The following is a 26,586-nucleotide window of genomic DNA, read 5'->3' on the forward strand; positions in this document are numbered from 1 at the left end:
AAATATGAAGTGTCACAAATAGAACTTGCTAAAAAGCAAACCTGTGGATGGGTCCTTTCCTTTTATTAACTATCTATGTATATATGTACACACACACACACATATACACATACAAACATATATATATACACACACACACAGATACTCATATATATCAGTCAATACAATTATAAAATTTTAATTTCATCATATATAACACAATTATAATTATATAATTGTTATTTCAAAATGTCTTTCAATTTAGACCTTATAAAGAAAGCCAGGTTTAAGAACTGTGTAGTACACTTATTATTTATTTGGGTATATACTTCCTTGGGAAGTTGCTTCATTAGGAATGCATTTTTTTACTAGAAGACCCAAAATGGAAATATAAATTATAACCTGAACATTTTGTTTGTATGTATTTATTTTATTTTGAGACAGAGTCTTGCTCTGTCACTCAGCCTGGAATGCAGTGGCATGATCTTGGCTCACTGCAACCTCCTCCCACCGGGTTCAAATGATTCCCCTGGCTCAGCCTCCCAAGTAACTGACTAACAGGCATGTGCCTCCATGGCCAGCTAATTTTTGTATTTTCAGTAGAGACAGGGTTTCACCATGTTGGTCAGGCTGGTTTTGAGCTCCTGGCCTCAAGTGACCCGCCTGCCTCGGTCTCCCAAAGTGCTGGGATTACAGGCAAAAGCCATTGTGCCCAGCTAACCTGAATATTTTAAAAAGACAAATTGTGTATATTTAAGGTATACAACAGGATATTATGGGATACATATACATAGTAATAAGCTTACTATACTAAAGCAAGTTAATATATCCATTATGTCACACAATTACCCATTTTTTGTATTTGCTTTTGTAGCAATGACAGCAAAACCTCTATTAAATTGGTATGAATTCCACATACAGTGAAATTTTATTACCTCTGGTCCGCGTATTGTACATTACATCTCTAGACTTGTTCATTCTACACATCTGCTACTTTGTATCCTCTGAGATACACCTCTCCATTTTATTTTCTCCCCTCTGTCCTTCTCCCAACCCCTGGTAACTGCTGTTTCATTCTCTTTGTATATTTGAATTTGTTAAGACTCCACATATAAGTGATATCATGCTCTATTTTTCCCTCAGTGTTTGGCTTATTTCCCTTAGCACAATGTCCTCTGGGTTCATCCATCTTGTGACAAATGGCAAGATCTCTTTCTTTTACACATTCTTTACCCATTCATCTATCCACAGACACCTAGGTTGCTTCCCTCTCTAGGCTATTGTGAATTATGCTGGAATGAACATGTTAATGCAGTTATCTTTATGAGATGGTGATTTCATTTTGGGGAGTAGGGTGGGTATATGCCTCAAAGTGAGATTTCTGCATCATATGGTGGTTCTATGTTTGCTTGTTTATTTTTAGAACATTCCATAGTGTTTTTCATAATGGCTATACCAGTCTACATTCCCACCCCAAGAGTATACGTATTCCCTCTTCTCCACACACTCACTAGGTGTGAGCAGCTATAGCATGGACAAAGAAAGTGCAAGAGTGACACCAAGAGATGACTTCCAGATGATGTAGAGGGACAATTGAAGAGAATAAAGACCATCCAGGTTGTCCTCTCTAGCAGCATTCTGCCCAACCTTATCTTGTGCTTCAGGGTTATTATCTGAAGTACAGTGAAGATAAAGAGCAAAACAGCTGCCCCATCTTGTTGCAACTGTTAATCAAACTGAAACCCTGCTCAGAAGCCCATGGACATTCAATGTCAAATAAACTCATCTAAAATATCAGTCATTCTAAAACCTTAAAGGCCAATGCCTATGGTTCTAGTGTGTTCTTTACCACTGTCCTTCCTCCTCTTCATTTATTGCTTCGTCTCAAGAACACTACAGTCAACACCATCATTTGGTCGGTTGATACCACTGAAGGTATTCCCATCAGACATGGTGCACCATCAGCACCACAGTCACCATTTTTCTCAAAGAAACAGCTGTGAGGAGGAAGCTATAGAAAAAAAAATCCCGAACTAACTGCTGCAAGGATCCAGAGGAGGAAGTCAGAATCTGGAACAGAAAACAAAGCAGAGCCTCCCTGAGACAGTTTTAAACCCTAGGGCTCTTATAACATTTTGTTAGTGGCCATTCTAATGGGGTTGAGGTGGTATCTCATAGTAGTTTTGATTAGTATTTCCGTCATGATTAATGATGAGCACTTTTTCATATATCTTTTGTCCATATTTACGTCTTATTCGGAGAAATGTCTGTTCGGGAAATTTGCTCATTTTTTAATTGGGTGATTTTTTTCACTATTGAATTGTATGAGTTCTTCATAAATTTTGAATATTAACCCCTTATCAGATATATTGTTTATAAATAGCTTTTCTCAATCCATACCTCTGTTTCATTTTGTTGATTGTTTCCTTTACTATGCAGAAGATTTTTAGTTTTTGTAATTCTATTTATTTATTTTTGCTTTTGTGGCCTGAGATTTTGGTATTTTTTTTTAAATATCACTTCCATGGCCAATGCCCAGAAGTTTTTCCCATGCATTCTCTTTTATGAATATTATAGTTTTTGGTTTTATGTTTGGGTCTTTTATCCGTTTTGAATTGATATTTGTGCATGGTATAAGATAAGAGTACAGTTTCGTTCACTTTATATCCTTTTTTTGCCTTTCTCAATAATTAGTTAACCATCTAGGTTTAGATTTGTTTCTTGACTCTTCATTCTTTTCCACTGGACTGTTTCTATTTTGTGCCAGTAAAATACTGTTTTGAATACTATGTCTTTGTAATATAATTTTAAATCAGTAAGTGTGATGCCTCCAACTTTTTCTTTCTTCTTGGAATTGTTTTGGCTACTTGGAGTCTTTTATGGTTCTATGCAAATTTTAGGATTTTTTTCTATTTCTGTTATAAATGCCATTGGGATTTTGATGGGTATTCCATTGAATCTGCAGATATTTTGCATAGTATTGACATTTTAACAACACTAATTTTTTGATACATTGGCAAGGGATATCTTTCCATTTATATATTTCTTCTTCTATGTCTTTCATCAATGTTTTATAGTTTTCAGTGTGCAGGTATTTCACTTCCTTGGTTAAATTTATTCCTAGGGTTTTTTTTAAGCTATTGTTAATAGGACTGTTTTCTTGATTTATTTTACAGTTAGGTCATTATTTATGTATAAAAATGCTACTTATTTTTGTCTATTGGTTTTGTACACTGCAACCTCATCTTATGATTGAAAAAATTAGAATAAAATGCCTAGTACTTTATGCCAAGTTAGTCAATATGCTTATAGATATTTATTAAACTTCCCTTTGCAAAACACAGTTCTTAGAATTCTAAAAGTGCAAATGCAAATAACTAAATAATTACTTAATACTTACTGGACACATACAGTGTGCTAGGCACTGTTCTGAGCATTTCACCTGAGCTAATGAATTTCTCCTTACCACCCTGCATCAGTTAATTATTGCCACAAGAATACTATGTAACAAATAACTGCAGAATCTCAATAACATTCAAAACAGCATGGTATTGGAACAAAACCAGACACATAAAGCAATGGAACAGGTGAGAGAACCCAGAAATAAAGCTGCACACCTACAACCATCTGATTTTCAACAAAGCTGACAAAAAAAAGCAATGGGGAAAGGACACCCTATTCAATAAATGCTGCTGGGATAACTGACTAAGCCATATGCAGAAGATTGAAAGGAAACTCCTACCTTTCACTGTATACAAAAATCAACTCAAGATGGATTAAAGATTTAAATGTAAAACCTCTCACTATAAATACCTTAGAAGAAAATCTAGGAAATACCATTCTGGACATCAGCTCAGGCAGAGACGTCATGATGAAGACAAAAGCAATTATGAAAAAAACTCAAAAATTGGGAACTGTCAACAGAGAAAACAGACAACCTATAGAATGGGAGAAGATATTTACAAACTATGCATCTGACAAATGTCTAATATCCAGAATCTATAAGCAACTCAAACAAATTAACAAGCAGAAACAACCCCATTAAAAAAATGAGCAAAGGGCATGAACAGACAGTTCTCAAAAGAAGACATACACACAGCCAACAAGTATATGAAGAAAAGCTCAATATCAGTAAGTATTAGGGAAATGCAAATGAAAACCAAAATGAGATACCATCTCACACCAGTCAGAAAGGCTACTATTAAATTAAAAAAAACAAAAACAAACAAACAAACAAAAAACAGACGCTGGCAAGGTTGCAGAAAAGGGAACGCTTATACACTGCTGGTGGGAATGTAAGTTAGTTAGTCATGTTTAATTGAAATAATTATTAGAGCTAGGGATTCTCCTAACCAAAGGAGAAAAAGAAATGTCATAGAATTCCTAGATACAGTCTAAGCACTAAGAGCTGTAAAAGGCCTCTCAAGTCTCTGTGAGTCATTGGTGTCCTAATTTAACCTAGTTTTTTATGTGAGCTGTCAAGCAGAATAGGTAGAGGGCAAGGGAATTGCTGTGACAGTGTGCCACTAAGAACAGAGTTAATTGGAATTCCGCAAGCCAATGAATGTGTGACATTCACAGAAGAAGTGGACCAATAAATGTAGTATACTCTGCTTAGGGACTGACTGTAAAACTCACAGAATACAACTGGCTATTGGTCACAAATTCAACATATATGATTTTTTATAATTAACTGTCAATAAAATAATAGGGAATGCAATGGTCATTATTTCAATTAAACATGACAGATTGTTCCTTTGAGTATAAACCCATCCTGCTAAAAAAAAAAAGAACAAAAACAAAATAAGGAAAAATATGCAATTTAATATCCTTGACTGCCAGTTTTACTGTTTAAAATGAATTCTTTGTAGTCTGTTAAATAAACACTCCTTTTAAAGACATCTGAGAACTAGGTTAATATTGTCCTCTATTTGTAAGACCTTGAGATTCTAGACACATATGACTTTTTCAAAACCCATATTTAGGATCTAAAAAGCAGCCAGCTGTGCTTCATCTCTGAGTCATTCTGCGCTTCTCAATGGAGACCTTATTGGCCCTTCCTTGTGCTGTCTGTGTTGGAGGTGTTCCCTAGTCATTGTAAAAATAACCTGTGAGTGTATTGAAATTTTTAGAAGGCTTGAACAACAGCAAAAAAAACAAAAACAAAAACAAAATATGTGTTCTATAATTATGTTTAAATGGCATTTTGAAATTTTCAGAAGGCTTGAACAATAGTAACAAAAAGATGTATTCTATAATTACATTTAAATGGTGGTGTTGTTTTTCTAAAAGGTCAGAATATTACTGTTTTATGTAAGAAAATTTAAAAATAGCCAGTATGAATAAGTTTTTTAGAGGAACTTTGATATATGTTGTTGAAGACTAAAATTACATGTATTAATTTCCATAAAAATAAGATAATTCAAAACATGGAATTGTATATGTACAATGATGTTCAATGTACTATTATAATAAATTATTAGAAAAATGAAATAAATGTTCAGTAATAGGAAAATGGTTAAACTGTGATACACATTAAACCACTCATATGTGATTCTCAGTTGGAGCCACTGCATTCTGGTAAATTTAGCTAGAAACTAGGCATTTTGCATGATTCTTCCCACTTCCTTACTCATCACATCATATCACCTATGCCTGGCTTTGAATCCTTACTCTGTCGGTTGCTAAAAATATACCATGAGTAAAGTTGCATACCTTCTTATTGCCTCAGTTTCTTCATTTGTGAAATAGTAGTAACAGTGGTATCTATCTTATTTGGTTAACCAAGATCATATAACTACTACAACACTTAGATCGATTTCTGACAAAAAATAGGTCCACAATGAATATTAGATTTTCACTATTGTGAAGATGATGATATAATTATTTCTTTAGTCATTCCATTTTATGTGAAAATGTTCATTGAATTCATCTTGAGTCTATGGCCATACAACCCTGAACGCGCTCGATCTCATCTGAATTTATCTTGAAACTGACTCCTTACTATTCCCAGATTTTGATTCCTTTTCCACTGAAATCCAGCTCCTATTTTGTAGCCACTAATATAAGCTATCTACATCTGGCCATTTCATTTCCCTAATTAAAACCGGGCATTGATCTCCCCTGGCATATATACCTTATCGAGGCATAGAGGCTTCCCATGATTTGTTCCTGCTTACAAATGCAAGCTCATTTCTCACCACTCTACCTTCCATTTTGTATCCTAGCCATCCCACAGTGGTTTTGTTTGTTTGTTTGTTTCCCCTCATACAATTCCAGGCTGTTTTCATTAAGCCACTTTCATTATCCAAGTCTCCTGTACCTGAGAATACTCATCCAGTGCTAACATTGATTAACTTTTATTCGTCCATGAACAATTAGATCAGTGAGTGTGACATCCTTCTGGAGCTAGATTTAGTCCTTCTCTGGACCCTCATAATAATGTGTGTCTATATTTCATTGACTACCTTGCATTTTAATTATCCATTTTGGTATTCTTCTCCATTAGAGTTTGAATATATTGATGGCAAAGTCTTAAGATTGTGTATCTCTGGCCCCTGGTAAAACATTAGCACAGTGATTGGTCTATGAATGCTTTGAACAAATAAATGTTAAATTAATATAATTGTAAACATTTTAAAACTGTTACAAAAAGTTATATAGTCACAGAGAAAAGTTTGTGACATCCTCTGAGGTAAGAAAAATCAACATACAAAATTTTGCGTAAAATTCTACATATCATTGCTAGAACTGTGCAAAAAATATCATAGGAAAAAAGATGACTGACTTATGGAAATGTGTTGTATTAACTTTCCTATTAATTTCCAAAAAAAATTTATAATTCAGTACTAGTGCAATTTGTATTTCTTTCTGAGAAAGTCTTCATAAAAGAGTCATTCAGTTCTGAATTTTAGCTGTCTTCTAAGGCTTGCAAAGTATCTTACAGTGCTTATAAGTCTTCACTTCCCTGACATTATGCAGATTTAAAAGCTACATACTTACATTCAAACCACTGAAATAAAATAGTTTTATTTATAATGTCCATGCCTCAATGCAAGGCTAGTTTAAGCTTTGGAGTTTGTGGAATATGCCAGTTTTAAAAACATAAGAAACCGTTTGTGGAAAAGCAGCTGTGATTCCAAATTTTGCTGTCTGGTTCTGTAATACTTCTAAAATTATTATTAATAATTTTCTTACAGATGGAGAATATTAGTACTTGTGTTCACATGTGTGTTTTTTTTAATTTACCCCTAGTTTAAACACATACTTAAAACATACACCTAATTTTATTTTCCAACATAAATCATCACTTTTACTTCAGCCCTTTGACTAATGGAACTGTTTCCTAGACACCTCAATGCAATCGTGATGCCATTGTAGTCATTGCACTAGTAGCAATTTTAGATTTTTTTAAAGAGGAAGGGTGAACATTTTGCATTTAATTGACTTTTGAAAACCACATCTGAAAGCCCAATTAGACTCTTAAATTTATCACTATCATAAGTAGAGGAAAAATCAGGATTTATAGAACATTAATTGGAATCTGGAGACCAGTGATAACTTCTAGATATGACTTACCTTCTCTGTAGGTTAATTTTGGATGATAGCTTCTGGCAAATTTGTAAGCATAACCTGAATCCACTTATAAACTATCTTCATCTGTTGTTGATGGGTAGATGAGCATCCACAGCTAATAATCTAATGATCTGCTATATTTAAAAGAACTTTATAATTTACAAGATAATTTAAAATGCACCATATCTGTATCTAGTCTACACAGTTTTGGTTGATTGAAAATATCGGGGGAAGGGGGGAGGGATAGCATTAGGAGATACAGCTAATGCTAAATGACGAGTTAATGGGTGCAGCACACCAGCATGGCACATGTATACATATGTAACTAACCTGCTCATTGTGCACATGTACCCTAAAACTTAAAGTATAATAATAATAAAATAAAATAAAATAAAAAGAAAATATCATACACATTATAGATAAAATGACTAAGTCTCAGAGAGTTTAAACAACTTGTCAAAGCTGAGTGAACACTTGACTTCTAATTCTGTGTTTTTTGTTTTTGTTTTTACTGTCCTTCGTTGCCTCCCTTAGATTGTGATAATACAATGTTATAGAGGCATAAAGCCGAAAAATTTTTTTTAATTTTTTTAAATTTTACAAGAAATAACTTCCTGCTCTTTTGGCCCATTAACATTAGGATGCAAGCTTATAACATTATTTGGAAAGAGTAATGTGGGATCTTTGTTCTAATTCAAATCCAGACATGAGGCTTGCTAAGTGACTTGATGAATATCAGTGAATCACTCAGGTCTCAGTTAACTTACGTGTAAAACAGAATTTAAAAATGCCTAAAGTAGCAAAACTCTGGAGACAGTAAAAGGATCAATGTTTACTCAGAGTTAGAGGGGAGAAAGAAATGAATAGACAGCACACAGAGGAATTTTAAAGCAGTTTCCTTGCTCTATAATACTATAATGGTGGATACATGTCATTATACATTTATCCAAACATATAGAATCTCCAACCCCAAGAGAAAGCCCTAATATAAATTATGAACTTTGGGTGATAACGGTAGGTCAATGTAGGTTCATTCATTGTAGCAAATGCACCACTCTGGTGGGGAATATTGATAGTAAAAGAGACTGTGCATGTATAGGGGAAAGCGGCATATGGGACTTCTGTACTTTCCACTCAGTTTGGCTCTGAACCTAAAACTTCTCTAAAAAACAGTCTACGTTAAGAAAGTTGCAAGATAATGAAATTTACATCTTCATACGAGTAAATTTAAAAACATAAATAAAATTGACAGTTTTTTAAAAAAAAACAAACGATTGGGATGTCCATGTTAGAAGATTGTTGTGAAACAAAATGAGAAAATGAGAAAGTAGTTTGATTATTATAAGCATTCCAGGAAGTTACAACTTTATTAGCATTGCCACTATCATTATTATTATTATTATTATTGAGATAAGAGTCTCACTCTGTCGCCCAGGCTGGAGTGCAGTGGCATGATCTTGGCTCACTGCAATCTCCACCTCCCGGGTTCAAGCAATTCTCCTGCCTCAACCTCCTGAGTAGCTGGGATGACAGGTGCCTGCCACCACGTCCAGCTAATTTTTTGTATTTTTTAGTAGAGACAGGGTTTCACCATGTTGGCCAGGCTTGTCTCGAACTCCTCACCTCAGGTGATCTGCCTGCCCTGGCCTCCGAAAGCTATGGGATTACATGTGTGAGCCACCATGTCGGTCTTCATATTATTTTCATCTATCCTTTATTATTTAGTAGAGCAGGAATAACAATGCAAAGATGTAAGGAGATGTGTAATCAAGATCTGGAGATTAAGCCATTAGAAATTAGATAGCTTAAAAAGTGAGGAGGGAAAGTCTAGTTCATTACTGTAGACTTTTTCTTTAAAAAATTAACTTTTCAAACGCTTATTCTAAAGAACATGTTTATGATTGTTTCATTCGAGGTGATAATCCAACATTAAATTGCACTGCATTAAAATAAATTTAATCCCTGGAACATGTGAATATGAATATATTAATTTTCCTAGCAAAAGCAGCAGATGAAAATAAGATTGCTAACAATTTGACCTTGAGGCTGGTGTGGTGGCTCATGCCTGTAATCCTAGCACTTTAGAAGGCCCAGGCTAGCAGATCGCTTGAACTCAGGAGTTTGAGACCAGTCTGGGCAACATGGCAAAACCCTGTCTCTATAAAAAATTCAAAAAATTAGCCAGGTGTGCTGGCACACACCTGTAGTCCCAGCTACTTGTGAGACTGAGGTGAGAGGATTGCTTGAGTGCAGGAGGTCCAGGCTGCAGTGAGCCGAGACCATGCCACTACACTCCAGCCTGGGTGACAAAATGAGACCCTGTCTCAATAAAAAATAAAATAAATAAATAAAATAAAAATGAAAAAACTTGACCTTGGGATGGTCCGTGAATTCTCCTGGATTATTCAGGTGGGCACAAGGTAATCACAAGGGAAGAGAGACATAGAAGAGAAAGAACCAGAGAGAACCAGAGAGATGGCAATATGGAAAGACGTGGTTCAACATGTCTGGCTTTAAAAGGGGAGGAAGGGTCATGAGCCAAATAAGGTGGGCAGCCTCTAAAAGCTGAAAAACACAAGGAAACAGATTCCGTCTCAGAGCCTCCAGAAGGAATGCAAATCTGCGAACACCTTGATTTTAGCCCAGTGAGACCCATTTCAGACTTGTGACTTCATAACTGCAATATTTGTGTTGTTTTAAGCCACTGAATTTGTGGTAAATTGTTAACAGCAACAACAGGAAACGATTACAATATGTTTCACTTGACAAGGAAAGAATGTACCATTTTTTTGAAATCCATTTTTTATGATGACAAATGGATTTTTAAACCTATTGTGAAGTGTTTTAGGGACTATTAGAGCTGCTTGCATTTAATGATGGGCCCTTTATTTATGGAGAAGACAATCATGTCCTCATTATTAATATTATATTTATGAATTATATTTGGATATGAAGTTTTTAAAAGTGTCTTTTAAGGTTGCATGTTGGTATGGTCGTGCTATCTCCTGTTTTTTGAAGAAGAGTAAATTGTGGCAAATGGAAGTAGCTGCCAACAATGGTGTTTGGTTCTAATGACAAAATTATTGAAATAATGTAGAAAAGGAAGTAGTAGAAATATTTTATTATACCTGCCTAAGGTGGAAGAAATTCTATTTCGGGCTATTTTATTGAAAAAGCAATCATATTGGTTTTATTAAAAAATGAAAATACTGCATCATTAATATTCTATAATTTTACATCTTGGACCTCTCCATCCTTCCACCTACTGCTGATTCATAATATCAAAATGTTTAGTTCCAAGCCACTACTTTTTTCCTTCAATTTCCTGTTAAGACAACTTTACTTTAAAATTAATGGCCTGACAAGGAAGGTCTCCAGTTGACTTTCTAGAAGAGTCATTTGACATTACAAAACTTGAATTATAGAAAATACTGGGTTCCCAAACATACCAACTGTTTAATGACCTGATAAAAAAATGTTTAGTTGTTGAAGGAATAGTTTAAGATTTTTATATCCATTTAAAACATTATTTGGTATTTTCTCATAAAACTTCACAAAACAATAATGTTTCAATAACTGTTCTTAGAAATATATTGATTTTTCTCTTGATTAAAGAGGGGGAATGAAGTTGATTCTGAATAATTTACTCAAAATTCAAGCATTAAAGTTTTTATACATAACTTATTTTTCACATAGGTCAGATATTGCTAATATTTATCGAGTAAATTTTGACAATATACTATTTATGGCAAAAAAGACAAAGCATTGGAAGGAAATCATTTAAAATAACAGCAGACAAAGAATTCACAGCGAAAAATAACTTGACTAAACTTCAAAAGCCCTTAGAATCTCAGCCAAAGGTTCTTGTATGTAAACATGTAGCTATCGGTGATATTTCTACTTGAGAGCAGCTTCTGAACTTTTCTTTTCTCCGTGTTTCTTTGATAGAATCCCAATAGGTGCCAGAAAGGGCAAAGGGATATTTTTATGTGTTCTTACACCATGAGAGTCTGTAGATTTTTGATGTTCCATGTATGCACACAAATTTAGAGAGATATAGCATTCTAATATCTTTATATTGAGATTGATGTAACTCTAGTAATATTTATAGCTACTGTTAGATTGTTTGTATTGGATGGCTGTTTGTTCTTTTAATTTTTGATTCTTCCACATCAAATTAGCTCAGAGAAAAATTCCCTCCTGCTCTGGAAAGGGGAGGGAAAAACAGCCATTCTGAAATACACCCAGAGCGTTGTGTTCTTCTTAACTAGGCCTACCCTCATAGCCTATTTTGGCAGAGCCTACCATGTGGGGTTTTATTCAAGACCAAAGGGAAAAGGAAATACCAATAGCCTGCTGTAACCTTTCTGTCTCATCTAACAGTGGGGAAAAGAGGGCACTGAGAAGCATTTATGAAGGTCAAAGCCCAGGAGCACAGACTAACTAAAACATTGAGAACAAAGCATAAGGCTATCCCACACCTTACACTCAAATTAGTAGGGGTCTTGTATAATAACAGGTTAATGGAATTTAAAGGACTGCACATCTAAGACTTTATTTAGGAAGAAGTCCTTAGGGAAACCCAAAAACAACAGTGAATACAAAAACAAGGACCACAGAAGAAATGTTAGCCTCTGATATCTACAGTTACATCAAACCGTAAACATGTCACATAAGCAAACTTGGTTGTTTCAGCTACAATTGTAAACAAATGAATTTGCTCTGTTGCTCATTGAAAATAAACATAGGACTTGCAAGGACAAACATTTGAAAGATTACCTCTTTTTCTGGCTTAGCATCACCCCAAAAGCTTCTGAATTTCAAGAATGATAAAGCTTACATTTAGCTGCTCACTCCAGATTCCATTTTGAATACCTATCATGTGCCAGACACTAGTATTACTGCAGACAATACAACACAAATCCCTGTCCATATGGAGCTTTTACATTCCAGCTGAGGGAGACAAACAATGAACAAATAAGAAGAACTTATAGTGTGTTAAATGATAATAATTGCTATAAAAATAAATCAGGGAAAACAATAAGAATGAGTTGGCAAAACTTCAAATATTATCATTGAAAAAGTGATATTTAAGGAAAGGCCTGAAATATAGATTCATGTCAATTAAAAACTAACTGATATAAAAGAAGCATTTATTCCTTCATTCAAAAAATATTTGAGTGCAGGTATGAGCCCTGAGCACTGTGGAGGAACACAGAACTATCTAAAACAGGAGAAAGATTTCTGAACACTTAGGAAATATACTTAGAATTTTATAAAAGATGTTTTAAAGAGGTACACATTTTCTATAGGCATCTAATTGAAATAATATATAGTACTGAGTATAAGGAAATCTAGATTTAAATTTCCTGATTTACTGTAAACTCCCAAAACTGGTATTAATGATCACATACTTTTATTATTTCTTTCAATATGGTGGTTTCAAGCGATATCTTACTCATTTTCCACAGAACATTAGTGTGTTAAGTCTTTCATTTGTCTTTCTACTCACCTCCAATTTGTCAGTGAACCTTTAACTGACATTTATTAAAGTTCACTAAATTTGGAAAAGATTCTCAAGCATTAGGAAGTGTCAGACATAATTTTGTGTTAAAACAGTGGGTCAGAAGGAAAGGCTCATCAGTATAGATCCATTTAATGGAGAGTTTGGTATAAATTCTGGATCACTTAAAAACCTTTTCAGAAAAAGCACTATTTGCATAAAGAGAACCATTGGAGAATTTATACTTCATTAACCTGTTGAATCTTGTAAAAGTTCAGAAGCCGAAATAATATTCAAAACCATAAAGAAGAATTCAGTGGAGACAATATACTTAATTCCTAAATTATAAGATTATACACTAAGTTCGGCCTGAGGCAAAATATCTTAGACAATTAACTTAAAATCAGAATTGAAATGCTGTAGAGCAATATAGCCACTATTAAATTAATATATAATGTAATAAATTGTTTATTAAGCTTTTAAAGTCCAGTAGGTAGATATCTAATAGAATGTGCTGAAAGTTACATCTTGCTGATTTTTCACAAAAAGATAGCTAAAAGACATAAAAATATGATTTTGAAAGATCTGATTTACATCTGATGCTTTCCTAATACAGACATTGTAAGAATTTTGTTCAACAACATTTAATATCCTTTGCTGATAATGAGCTATTGAATATGTATGGATATCTGACTCCTTGAAGTTTCCAACTAATTATCATGATATTTTGTATGGAGAAAATAATTAATACATTTTTCTTATGATATTAAATTTAAAAATTGTTATATCTTCTTTCTTATGGTTGTCTCCCATCATTTTCTGGTTCACGCTAATTATTTTAGCTACTATGCATTTGATAAAGTTTCCAAAACCTTCACCAAATTTGCAGTTACTTTTTGTACGCACATTCTAGTTTCTTAGTTTTTGTTTGTTTGTTTTCTCTCTTTTGAAGACAGGGTCTCTCTCTGTCTCCTAGGCTGGAGTGCAGTGGGGTGATCTCAGCTCACTGCAGCCTCTGCCTCTTGAACTCAAGTGATCCTCCCACCTCAGCCTCCTGAGTAGCTAGGACTACAGGCGCAAGCCACCACACCTGGTGAATTAATTTTTTATTTTTTAATTTTTGCAGAGACAGGTTTTTGCCTTGTTGCCCAGGCTTGTCTCGAACACCTGGGCTCAAGCGATCTGCCTGCCTTGGCTTCCCAAAGTGCTGGGATTACAGACATGAACCACTGCTCCCAGCCTGTCAGTGCTCTATAGACTGAAGTTACTTTCATGGCTATTACATGGTAGAGTGGGATGTTTTTTTCCTTTGGCCTGAAAAAGATATTCCCACTAATTCCACTTAAAAATGTTAACTTGAAGAAAACACACCAGAAAATCTTCATTTTCTTCACTTTCAAAATTGTTCCTGTGTACATACTTGTGTGTGTGGGTTTAGGCAAAAGAGGAATAGGAAGAAAGAAAGAGGACATGGAAGGGGGAGTGAAAAAAAAAGGACTGGCTCTCCTCTAACAAGTTTCTCTTAAAATTTTAATATAAACACCTGGCCAGGTTTTGTGGTTCATGCCTATAATCCCAGCACTTTGGGAGGCTGAGGCTGGTGGATCACCTGAGGTCAGACCAGCCTGGTCAGCATGGAGAAACCCCATCTCACTAAAAATACAAAAATTAACTGGGTGTGGCAGCACATGCCTATAGTCCCAGCAACTTGGTAGACTGAGACAGGAGAATCACTTGAACCCTTGAACCTGGGAGGTGGAGGTTGCAGTTAGCCAAGATCACGCCACTGCACTCCAGCCTGGGTGACAGAGTGAGATGCTTGTCTCAGAAAAAATAAAAATAAAAAAAAAATAATAATAATAATATAACTACCTTATTAATCATGACATTATTTGTCTATTTCTGGTACAGACTTATTGTAAAATTTTTACAAAGTCTCATTTGTAATTTGGAATAATTAATGCTTTAGAGATGAGTTTTATAAACTAATAAATATAGAATGACACATTAGTTGAAGAAAGCGATTGATCCAAAACTCAGAATAACATGTAATCCTTAACATTTTATAGAAGGATATTAAGTGAACATCTCTCAGGGCCTGTCTAAATTTAGTTTCACAAAGAAAGCTCAACTAAAAACAGCTATAGCTTCAGGGAAAAAAAAAGACAGTTTTGTTAAACTGTTTTTGTTGTTGTTGAAAATACTCAAGAAATCTCAAATTAGAGGGCAGTTCTACAGTGACAATAAGAAATAATAGAAATAAAAATACCATTTTGCTTTATCCCATTTATTTAGATTAATGTAGTCATTTTATTTGTACAAGTACTCTTATGTTATATAACACTATATATGATTTCTTTGTTTTACTAATAACAATTTTATTAAGTTTATAAAAGTTATATTTACTTAGAAAATATGATAATATTGTGAGAATTATTAAATTCTCACTTATAATTCAGTTATTTAAATTTGTGTTTTCTGAGTTTTAAAATCTCTATCTTATACATAAGTAGGAGTATGTTAAAGAATGTGTTTACATTCTATGAGTTTTTTCTTATTCTTTGTACTCTAAAGAGGTAAGCTTAAGGAAATCATGGACAAAGGAAATGACTAGAAGGTGGCTTTGATTTTAATACAGGTTGTGTAGTGAAACATTATTGTTTACCCTGACAAAATGTTTTTTTCTTATTTTTGGAACAGCATCTTGTTTTAAGATTTTGCATCTCATCTCAAGCTAAGGATACTGTCTGAGTGGTAGTGGCCATTCTTTTATAAAATTTTATCCCTGTACCTTCAGGGATTGGCCTAGGTGTTAGCTTCAGGCTCAGGCTAGGCAAATCATTTCACTTGACCACTACTGGCCATAAAGATTAATTCAGGAGTCTGTCACTTCAATCAAGCCATTTAAGTCTTCTCTGGAATATTATTTTATACTTTATTTTTGTTTTTAAGTGGTAAATTATAATTGTGTATATATATATACACAAATACTATATGTATGCATAGGATACACTATGATATTATGATATATGTATAAATTTAAAATAATGCAGTCAAGCTAATTAACACATCCATCCTTCTTCCCCAGATCCTGGCCTCTGGTAACCATAATAATACTTTCTGCTTTTATGAGAACAACTCTTTTAAGTTCAACATAAGTGAGATCATGCAGTATTTGTCCTCTCTTGCCTGCCTTAATTCACTTAACATAATGTCCTCCAGGAAATGACAGAATTTCCTTCTTCTTTAAGGCTGAATGGTATGCCAGTGTGCATATTACCACATTTTCTTTATCCATTTGTCTGCTGGTAGACACTGAGGTTGAGTCCATATCTTGGCTATTGTGAATAGCGCGGCAATGAACATGAGAGTGCAGACATCTTCTTTTTGAAATACTGATTTCATTTTCTTTGGATATATACTCAGCAGTAGGATTGCTGGATCAGATGGTAGTTCTGTTTTTAGTTTCTGAGGAACCTCCATACAGTTTTTCATGTTGGCTAATTTACATGTCTACCAACAGTGTAGAAGGGTTCTCTTTTCTTCACATCCTCACCAACACTTATCTTTCATCTTTTTGATAATAGCTATTTTGACAGGTATGAGGCGATATTTTTTTTAACCTGAAACTTGGCAGTAAAAGTCTCTTTTATTTTTGGTAGCAAAATTAAAGTTGTGCGCTCAAAGGTTCCCTGGCTGTATGTTTTGGGAAAAAAGGTATATATTTTGAGATTTCTTGTTTGAAAGATAAAGGCACATAGATAAAAGGAGATAAATAGAGAAAGAGGTGCCCGGTCTCTAATTCCAGTCCATTCTACCTATACATTACCCTTTCCTATTATATAAACTCTTATTGCCTAACGTAGTTCAAGTTGAATTTCTGACACTGCAATCCAAAGAGTTCTAAGACAGCCAAATAAAAATATAACATATTCATTCATGCCTAATCAAAAACCAATGTGAGAGAGGAGAAGATAGATACTTAGAAATTATTCATAGTCCTCCTTTCCTTTTTGCTACCTATCTCCTAAACTAGTAGCACTTAAAGTTTAAGAATAGTGGAAAGCATACTTTCCAGATCAGAGAAGATATTTTACTCAACTACCATAGTTTGATGGATAGTTTTATAAGTATTTAGATGCCGAGAATGGACACCATGCCTTGCTACAAAATCGATTTCAAATTTCAATAAGCTAGTTGGTAAGAAGGGGCACTTGATGGATTGAATGAGAAGGGAGAAGGAAAGAGTATGGCAATGGAAGAAACAAAGAACAGGAAATGCTTCTTTTCCTGCTGCAAGCACAAATAACACCTAAAGGAAACACTATTTGTAATGCTTCATCCTCTCCAGAATTCCCTGGATATGCTGTTGGATTAATGATCTAGGAAACTAGGTGTCATAGCTTCAGTAGAATCATCAGATCTAAAACTGCTGATAGCAACTTGTGCATATCCTCTTTCTGGCTTATCTTTATGAAATAATTGTATTAGTTAATGTTAACATATTTGTTTAAAATGTTGTTTGACCAACTATTTTGCTTCTTACTAAACAATATATCTTTTGTATATCAAAATATGGTTCACCGCTAAGCTATGTTCTGAACATTTGTGACCACTGTAATTAAAATTTCTAATGCTATATTTCATGTAACAGAGAAAGCTGTTGTTGATGTTATGCTCTTCTCCTCTCCAATATTCTTTCACTAATTGTAATTTTCTACACAGATATTGTTCTGATAAATCATAATTGTTTAATATAATACCAATGATAATAGATCCAACATAATGAACTATGTCAAGGCTCATACCTTCTGCTGCAGCAGCCCCAAGGAGAAAAAAAGGAAATGGTCATGAAAAAAAAATTATCAAGGGTCATATTTTAAAGGATACTCTAAAGGGTATTTGTAAGACTTGAAAGCAAACATTTGATTTGGAAGTTAGCTATGGTGATACTTAGCATACAAAAATGACATTTGAAAAATATTCCTCTGCCCCATCTTATTTTTCAGAGTTATACCCATTAATCTAACCACTGCATTATTTAAAAATCCCAAATATATACACTTTATTTGGTTCCTCCACCTTAATTTTCTTTCTATAATGATAAAGGAAGCAAGAAAAAAAAGTGAAGACAACAAAACAAAAACAGAGAGCTGTGAATGTAAATATTCAAGACACTGATGGTCTAGAAAATTATGTGTTAGGTCCTCTACAGAAGAAGTGTAAAAATTCTGAAAGCAAAGAAAATATTTAAGGAGTACAAATTGTTAGATTTTTACTTTAATTTGAAAACACTTGTATTAGTAAAATGACAAATGTTTGGAAGTTGAAAATAAAGATTGGATATTATTTGAAGTGCAGATACACGGCATAAAGTGAAAATTTGGGGAATATTAAAGCTGATTCAGAGGTTTGTGTGACAGTGCATGAGACTGGTTGACCTTAAGGTTGAAGAGCAGGTAGAGACTTGCTAAACAGATAACAATACCTGGACTTAGACTATATTCCTGCTTCTATCACAAAATAAATAAATAAAAAAAATTAAAAAAAAACAGTTTTCAAGTCAATGGGTTACATTCTAAACATAAGCTACCTTCTTTTAAGAAAGACTAGGGCCTTTTCAACGGTTGTTAAAGGTTCAGAGCAGTTGTTCACAACAAGGTAAACTGTAGCTTGAAGGAAATAATAATTTCCTCCCAAAGCTGAAGGAACTTTTGTTTCCATAGTCTGCATACTTTTCTCAGTGACCTGAAAACTTACTGATGGAAGCCTACTTTCCCATCCAACCTTCTTGTTTTTGCTTTTACTTTACTTTAAAAAAAAAAAATACTTGTCTGAAGATGTATGCAAGCTAAAATTAGTTTATACTTCCTGTATTCTGGGAACATTCAGTTTCATGGTATCTCTTAATTTCAAGTGTAATTTTACTTACAATAAAATACTCATTTTCTTTGATACCATTCTTATTTTGTATTTTATAATTATTTTCAGTTACTAATGGAAAATATGACCTATGTGCCATAATTTAATATTATATTTCTACTTTCTAATGTTAAGAACTTAAACATATCTAAATCTAAATCTATCTATCTATCTATCTATGTATCTATTAGATATCTGTCTATGTAATCTAGCTATCTGGGCATATATTATTTGCCTTGACATTGTTTCAGAAAAGGACAAAATTAATGTTTAGAAGTTTTGACCTGGCTTCTATATGGAGGCACCTTCAGATAATTTAATTAAATTAGATAACATGTACTAAATCTGTACTGAGCCTAGTTTAACAACTAAATTGTTCTAAAACTACATTCTCATGTCTCCATTTGCTTTACTTGTTCTTCAGATTTATAGCTTGACTACATTTACTAGTTAATCCTTTCTAATTATATGTTTGTGTTTATCATGTAGCGCATGGTAGAAAGAAAGCAAGTAAAAGAAAAAGCAAAAAATAACATCAGTAATACTTTTAATGCATACAGTAGTTAATAAAAATATTTTGTTGTTAACTTCACGTCATAGGTTAGCAGAATAGACTCTGGAGGTATAGGTTTGGATTTGTATTTTATCACTTACTAAATTGATGACCTTATTTATGTTATATATTACTTATTGTAAAAGAAATGTAATCTGGAAAACTAAATAGCATGATTAAATTCGGGATGGCAGCAGGATAGAATACTGTTAAATAACTGCACTGCAACAATTTAGTGAATCTCACAAGATCTTTATAATCCCTTTTCCAAGAAAAACTGCCATTTAATAAATGTTATACATGATTTTATTTAATAAATAAAAACTGAATGAAAGATCACCTAAATCTATTTTTTTAAACACCAGCAATCTGTAACATCCCTAGAAAATTGTCTAGAACACAGCATTCCTATCTTATAACGAAACTGTATCTCTTGCAAGCAACAAGAAATTTCTGTTTATAATTTTCTAATTCCTAGGGCTCAGAACATTGCTTATTATAGAGATATGCAAAAAAGTATTTGTTGTTTAATGAACAGTCACTTAAATGCTGCTATCCTCTGCAGTCTGCATGAAATCACATAATAAGACTATGATTGTTCTTATGTCCAAGTCAAGACTTCATTGGTCTAACTGCATCAGCTTGTCTGCAGGGGATTTCTGGAGGTTTGGGGGCTTGTTTCATGTATTTTCAATAACAAATTTATCACTTGTTGTTCTGCTCTGGAACCCTGTTTTCTTGGCTATGTTGTGTTTGCTATATGTGTGACACAAAGATGTCACTGCTTTACTAAGCATGGCAGTTTTAATGATGACTGTCACTCTGAACTTAGGGCAATGGTGTAAGTCTTCCTGTTTTATTTTGCTTTGTTTGTTTTTCTTTTTGTTTGTTTGTTTGTTTGTTTGGCTTCCTCTGTAGCCTAGGCTGGAGTGCAGTGGCACGATCTCGGCTGGCTTACTGCAACCTCTGCCTCCCGGGTTCAAGCAATTCTGCCTCAGCCTCCCAAGTAGCTGAGATTATAGGCACCTATCACCACGCCCAGCTAATTTATTTTTTATTTTTATTTTTTATTTTTTATTTTTTTTAGTAGAGGCAGGGTTTCACTGTGTTGGCCAGGCTGGTCTCGAACTCCTGACCTCAGGTGATCCACCCGCCTCGGCCTCTCAAAGTGCTGAGATTAAAGGCGTGAGCCACTGCACCTGGCCTTTTTGTTGTTTTTATGTCATTTTCTTGTGCACTTAATTAATACATAGTTTAGTTAAACTGAATTAAATTATCTAAAACTGGTTAAGGTAATTACCTTTTCCATAACTTCTAACAGCACAACCACACCCAATCTGTAACTTTTAGCATTGGTTGAATGAAAAATGTAGAATAATGCATGGCCAGGCATGGTGGCTCATGCCTGTAATCCCAGCACTTTGGGAGGCAGAGGCAAGTGGATCACTTGAGGTCAGTTGTTAAGAGATCAGCTTGGCCAACACAGTGAAAACCCATCTCCATTAAAATACAAAACAAAACAAAACAAAAATTAGCCAGGCATGCTGGCATACTTGTAGTCCCAGCTACTTGGGAGGCTGAGGCAGGAGGATCGCTTGAACCCAGGAAGCAAAGGTTGCAGTGAGCCAAGATCTGCCACTGCACACCAGCCTGGGTGACAGAGCAAGACTACATCTCAAAAAAAAAAAAAAAAAAAAAAAAAAAAGAAAGAAAGAAAGAAAAAATAAATAATTAATAATAACAACAGAAAAACTCACAAAACACAGATAGGTAAAATACCTGGCTTACATCTAGGGTAGGGTTTCACAACATCTGTCCTCTTGATGTTTTGGAGGATAGTCTTTTAATAATCCTACCCGTACTTTGTAGGATGTATAACAGCATCTCTGGTCTCCACTCACTACATCACTGTAACACTCTTCTAATTATGGCAATCAACCATGCCTCCAGACAAATGCCCCCTGGGGGGCAAAATCTCCATGGTTGAAATGCACCATGGAGATTTTGAACTCACCTAGGGTAAAATGTACCAGCTAACTTCTAACACCAGAAATACTCCAAGCCACCACAAACCTAAATCTAGATGCACACTTCTACAAAGGATATTAAAGAGGTTCATCTCGCACCTGTCCACCACCTGGTATCTTCTTCAGTGCCCCAGGAATGGCCTTTTTCCATACAGCTAGGGTATGCTTGTGCTCTTTAAAACCAGTTTCTTTACAAATCTGTCCTAGATTATGATGAAGGAACTCTCAGAGCTGCTGTTCTCTTTGGCAGTAATTATTTCCTTTCAAGTTCTGGAGTTCCTGAAACAACTGCTCAAAGTGATAACATACAACTCAGTAAATATGTAATTAAAGAATCCACCTAATTGCCCCTACTAAACACAGAAGTTCTTGGTTATTTCACGGAATTCAATCAGCCAGGAAACATGGATAGATCCTTGCTATGTAATAACTTAAATAATAGTTTTTATTTATATATCCCTAAGAACCAAAGGATTGACAACAAAAATTAAAATCCAAATCTTAGCCCTTGAAGGCAGAACCTACTTGTACATTTTTATAAGGCATTTTTCTACCTTCGGGTAATCTTAAATTCTAGCCTCAAAAGGAATGCCCTGTTACATAAAGTAGTAATTTTTAGCATTCTGATAAAGCTCCATTTATATAAAAGCCTTACTGATGATCTTTCCAGAAAAACGATGCAAATATAATCCCCTTTGTTAGTATTTTCAGGAGCGAGAATCATGATAGAATCTATGTATATAGTATTGGAAATTAGAATTATTATAAAGTTCCAAATTTGGATTTCAATACTTGAACTATCTGACTTATTTCTGCTGCTCCTTTGGTCTTTCTGTAGTTGAAAATTGACTTTTTAGTTAAAAATATTTTTATGTTTAGTCACATAAACAATACAATTCCTGAAATATAATATCCGTTTAAAGTTGTAATTCTAATAGTTGCATATTGTATTTGTAAGGAGAAGAAGAACTAATGAAACTATTGAGATATTTTTAGTTTTCTTAATGTTTAATTTGCCTTCCCACCTGGGCACTTTAGGGAATTTGAAAGTATTTTGATATAATATTCCAGTGAGAAAAGTCATCACCAAATGGTCTGTTCTTTTTGTGCTAATATTGTTCACGCATCAACACCTGTTTCTTCTGAGATGGTAGCAGCTGTTTGAGTTGGAAAAAGGAATGAAACCTTGATAGTTTCACACTCAGTTCTGCTGTATAATGAGCTAAGCTAGCTTCTGAATATCTAGCTTATATTTTAGAGGAAAGTGAGATATTGCTTGCAGAAACTTTGGTTATTTGCTAAAAACCCAATAGTTATCAAAAGTATGCAGACACATTTTCAAAAATATATATGGAATGAACCAATTTATAAAATCTATTTAATTTAACTTTGGCTACAAATTATTTTTGTATCAAAGAGTCAAGAAACTTATAATACACCTTAATTTTAGATCAGTTTATAATATGTATAGTTTGTGTGTTTGTTTTTATTTAAAAGCTAAATTAACTAAAAGATACAAAATGTGAACCCTAAAGTGTTCTTCTATACATAAGATTCGTGCATTTATCATCGATATCTTTTTACATCTTATTTAAATATGAGTAATCGTATCCCCCAAAAGTTCTTAGAAAATAATCGCAGCAGCAAATAAATTATATTCAAATAAAATATATGGTATCAGACACAAAGAAAGTTGGAATACTTAATGTCTAAGCAAAGCTTTGCATTCTTCTATGTTCTTTAAGTTCATGGAAACCAAATATTTTAATTTGTGTAGAACAGGTATGTGACACTGCTTGCTATATGTAATATTTAAAGTTAGCTAGTGATTTTCCTCTTTACTGAAGTTCCATAATACCTTATACTTGGAGTTGTCCTTGAAGACCACAGGGAGGTTTTACATTGTGCAGAATCTAGTGGCCCATTTACTCACTAATGTGAATCCAATGTTGTACCTATGTTCTGCTGTGCCTGTTTTACCTCTGAGTGATATTCGGGGTCTTGTGTTTAATCAACCAAGACTTACATGGTATGGCCTATTGTTTTCTCACAGGTGACAGTTTCTACTAACTTATGAGGATAGAGGTTACGGAACAGCAAGGAGACTATTGCAAAGACTCTTCTTACTCTTAAATACTCTGCTTCTCTGGCAGAAATAAAAGTTTACAGCTGAAAATATAACCTGCATAGATTTTAAAACCGAAGTATCAAAATCAGGATAGCAGTGGACATGTACAAGCACAGAAGAAAATGCGCATGTCTAAAGTTTAGTAGATATGTAGGATCTAGTACACAAATTTCACATTATTGAGGCAAAGTACTCACCATCAGCAGTCTCAGCAGATGTTTTATTCAGCCTCGCAAGGATCGAAGAACTGTGTTTGATTTCATTTTAGGTTCAGTTTAACATGTTGAATTAGATCTTCTTAGGTCTGATCTTTATCAACTGAATTCTTACAAATTCAACTGAATTCTTCTTACAAAATGTTAATGATTTAAAAGATGAGCAATATCTCCATTTCAATTATAGTCATCATATTTTTAAAGTCCACCAGAGTAATGGCCTTGGATCACTAGATCAACTAAGATATGCTTTAGATCATAAGTTTTATTATTCATTTTCACATGATAGCTGTTTATTGTACAAATTGTCTTTCAATCTGATATATGGTGACCTAGAAAAAGGGCTTTATTTTCATGTCTATATAGATAACTCTGTGCCAGTTCTGTCTGACTTAAAATTGCATCCAAAATTTAAGAAGCAAATGCATCTGGCACAGAGGAGAAGGAAAGTAAGAACAGAAGATGCCAGGGATCATTGAGTTATCTGTTGAGTGGAGCTGGTTGGGCCACTGTGTGGTCTGTTGAGTGGAGTTGGTTGGGCCACTGTGTCACATGAAAAGTGTAAGACTATTTGAGGCAGTGACCCCTTCCACTGCATCAGTAGCAAAGTGGACCCTGCTACCTGTGAGCCTGCCATAGGGCAGCTGGGCAAGAGCTACACCAGCACTTGAGAGCTACACTAAAAGGAACAATTCCATAGAATATCCTACTTTCTGTATTAGGTCACTGAAGAGACATTACAGCTTGCCAATATTACAGAATATTATATTCATAGAATATTCCTCAGGATGTCTTTTGACCCAAAGCCTACATTTCAGACAAGTTACCTGCCCATCTTTCACAAGTGACAGCGTACCACTATCTCAAGTGGCAGAGAATGCCTGGCTCTCATGTAGAGCTTCTCACATATGCTGCTGGAGGAAATTTCAAAATTACTGATCCCTTCCATGGCTAATCTCAGCATGCTTTTTCCCATATAGACCTGTATTATAGCTTTAGGGAGTCCCTGGCTCTATCTTCCAGTACTTCCATGAATTGGATGGTGAAAATGGGAGAGATTTGCTCAAGCAAATAATCCCTGATGTTTGCACTGACAACAGCTACCACCTGTCCTCTTAGACAGGGTCTCATAGTGTGTAGTTTTATTCTTAAGTAGGCATGCAGCAGTAATTTTGTCTATCAGGTTGACTTGTGTTCTTGGCCTGTACAAGGAATGGAAAAGGCTTCAAAGGGAATTAGATAACCTGTATGTCAGTTTAATGACTCACATGATGAAGTGGTATTGCCTTGGATTCATAGTGAGCAGTGGCTATGGGTATGGCCCCAGTAGGTTTTCTTTGTCTTTATTTGGAAATGATATACTCATACCAGATAGGATGTTTAATCTAGCCTGGCTCATATTTAAGAAATAACCTCTTCATATTAAAAACAATGCTTTTATAATCATGCACCAGCTGTAAGTGTGAAGACAGCCTTACAAGGGGCACAATGGTTAAACTCCCAGTCTTACATACATATCTGTCTATAAGAAATATATGTGAGAGTTACAAAATGCAGAATCTGGAACCCACTGTCATAAAAGCAAGTCATCAAAATGCTGAAATTAGGGATGAATTAACATTTATACTAAATGTATCTTTTATCATAATGCCTATCACTGATGTATGAATAAAAATACTTTTATATTTTGGAAGTGAATTGAAGCATTTGTATTAATCTCCAATACAATATAAAACACACAAACAGGGCTGGACATGGTGGCTCACGCTTGTAATCCCAACACTTTGGGAGGCCAAAGCAGGAGGATCACTTGAGGCCAGGGGTTTGAGGCCGGCCTGAGCAACATAGTGAGACCCTATCTCTACAAAAACAAAACGAAACAAAAACATAGCCGGACAAGGTGGCATATGCCTATAGTCCCAGCTACTCAGGAAGCTGAGGTAGGAGGATTGCTTGAGCTGAGGAGGTGGAGGCTCTTATGAGCTAGGATTGTACCACTGCCCTCCAGCCTGGATAATGGAGAGACACTGTCTCAAAAACACACAAACAGACAACAACAACAACAACAACAAAACACATACAAGCAAGCCCTGTTTTATTAATATATAGAATAGAATGAGTAATCTGGAAGGTAGGAAATTTCACATGAATTGAGATTTAGATAATTTCTTTCTTATATTTAAAAAGCAGACAGTAATACAAAAAACTTTGTGTTCAAATTAAACAAGAAAAACATTTATCAATTTATTTATGTATTTGTGTGAAACTTTTCCCCTTCCATGTATTTTAGTCTATCAGTTCTGCTTTGCATTGGGCAGAAATTATGAAATGAAAGCAGGACCATCACAGAAACACTGTAGTTCCTTGGTTTGAGGAATGAAAAAAGACTATGGTAGCAATAGCAATGACAAAAAATAGCAATACAGATGTAACTTTGCATTTATTGAAGAAATATTTTGTATGCATAGCATCTGCCATAGATAGTACAATTCTGTCAACAAAAGTCAATCTCTCACTTAGAAAAATAATATTTTGCTTAACAGTGAAGTTCATTTGAAGTGTAAAACTAATAGAAATTAGATTATTCTTTCTACTGCTTTCAAAAATGTGGTTTGTGTTCTTGTTCAAGACATATTTTGAGACATTTTTTTGAAACCTTGTGAAATGGAGCTGGTAGCCTTATT

General features: G+C 34.4%; 1 protein-coding gene across 4 annotated transcripts in view; it reads left to right on the plus strand.

The window, feature by feature from the left end:
* Window positions 1-26,586, plus strand: part of NEGR1 (neuronal growth regulator 1) — an 886,690-nt gene that overhangs the window by 104,254 nt on the left and 755,850 nt on the right. The window lies entirely within an intron of this gene.

Source organism: Pan paniscus, chromosome 1 (genome assembly GCF_029289425.2).
Source record: "Pan paniscus chromosome 1, NHGRI_mPanPan1-v2.0_pri, whole genome shotgun sequence".
NCBI lineage: Eukaryota > Metazoa > Chordata > Mammalia > Primates > Hominidae > Pan > Pan paniscus.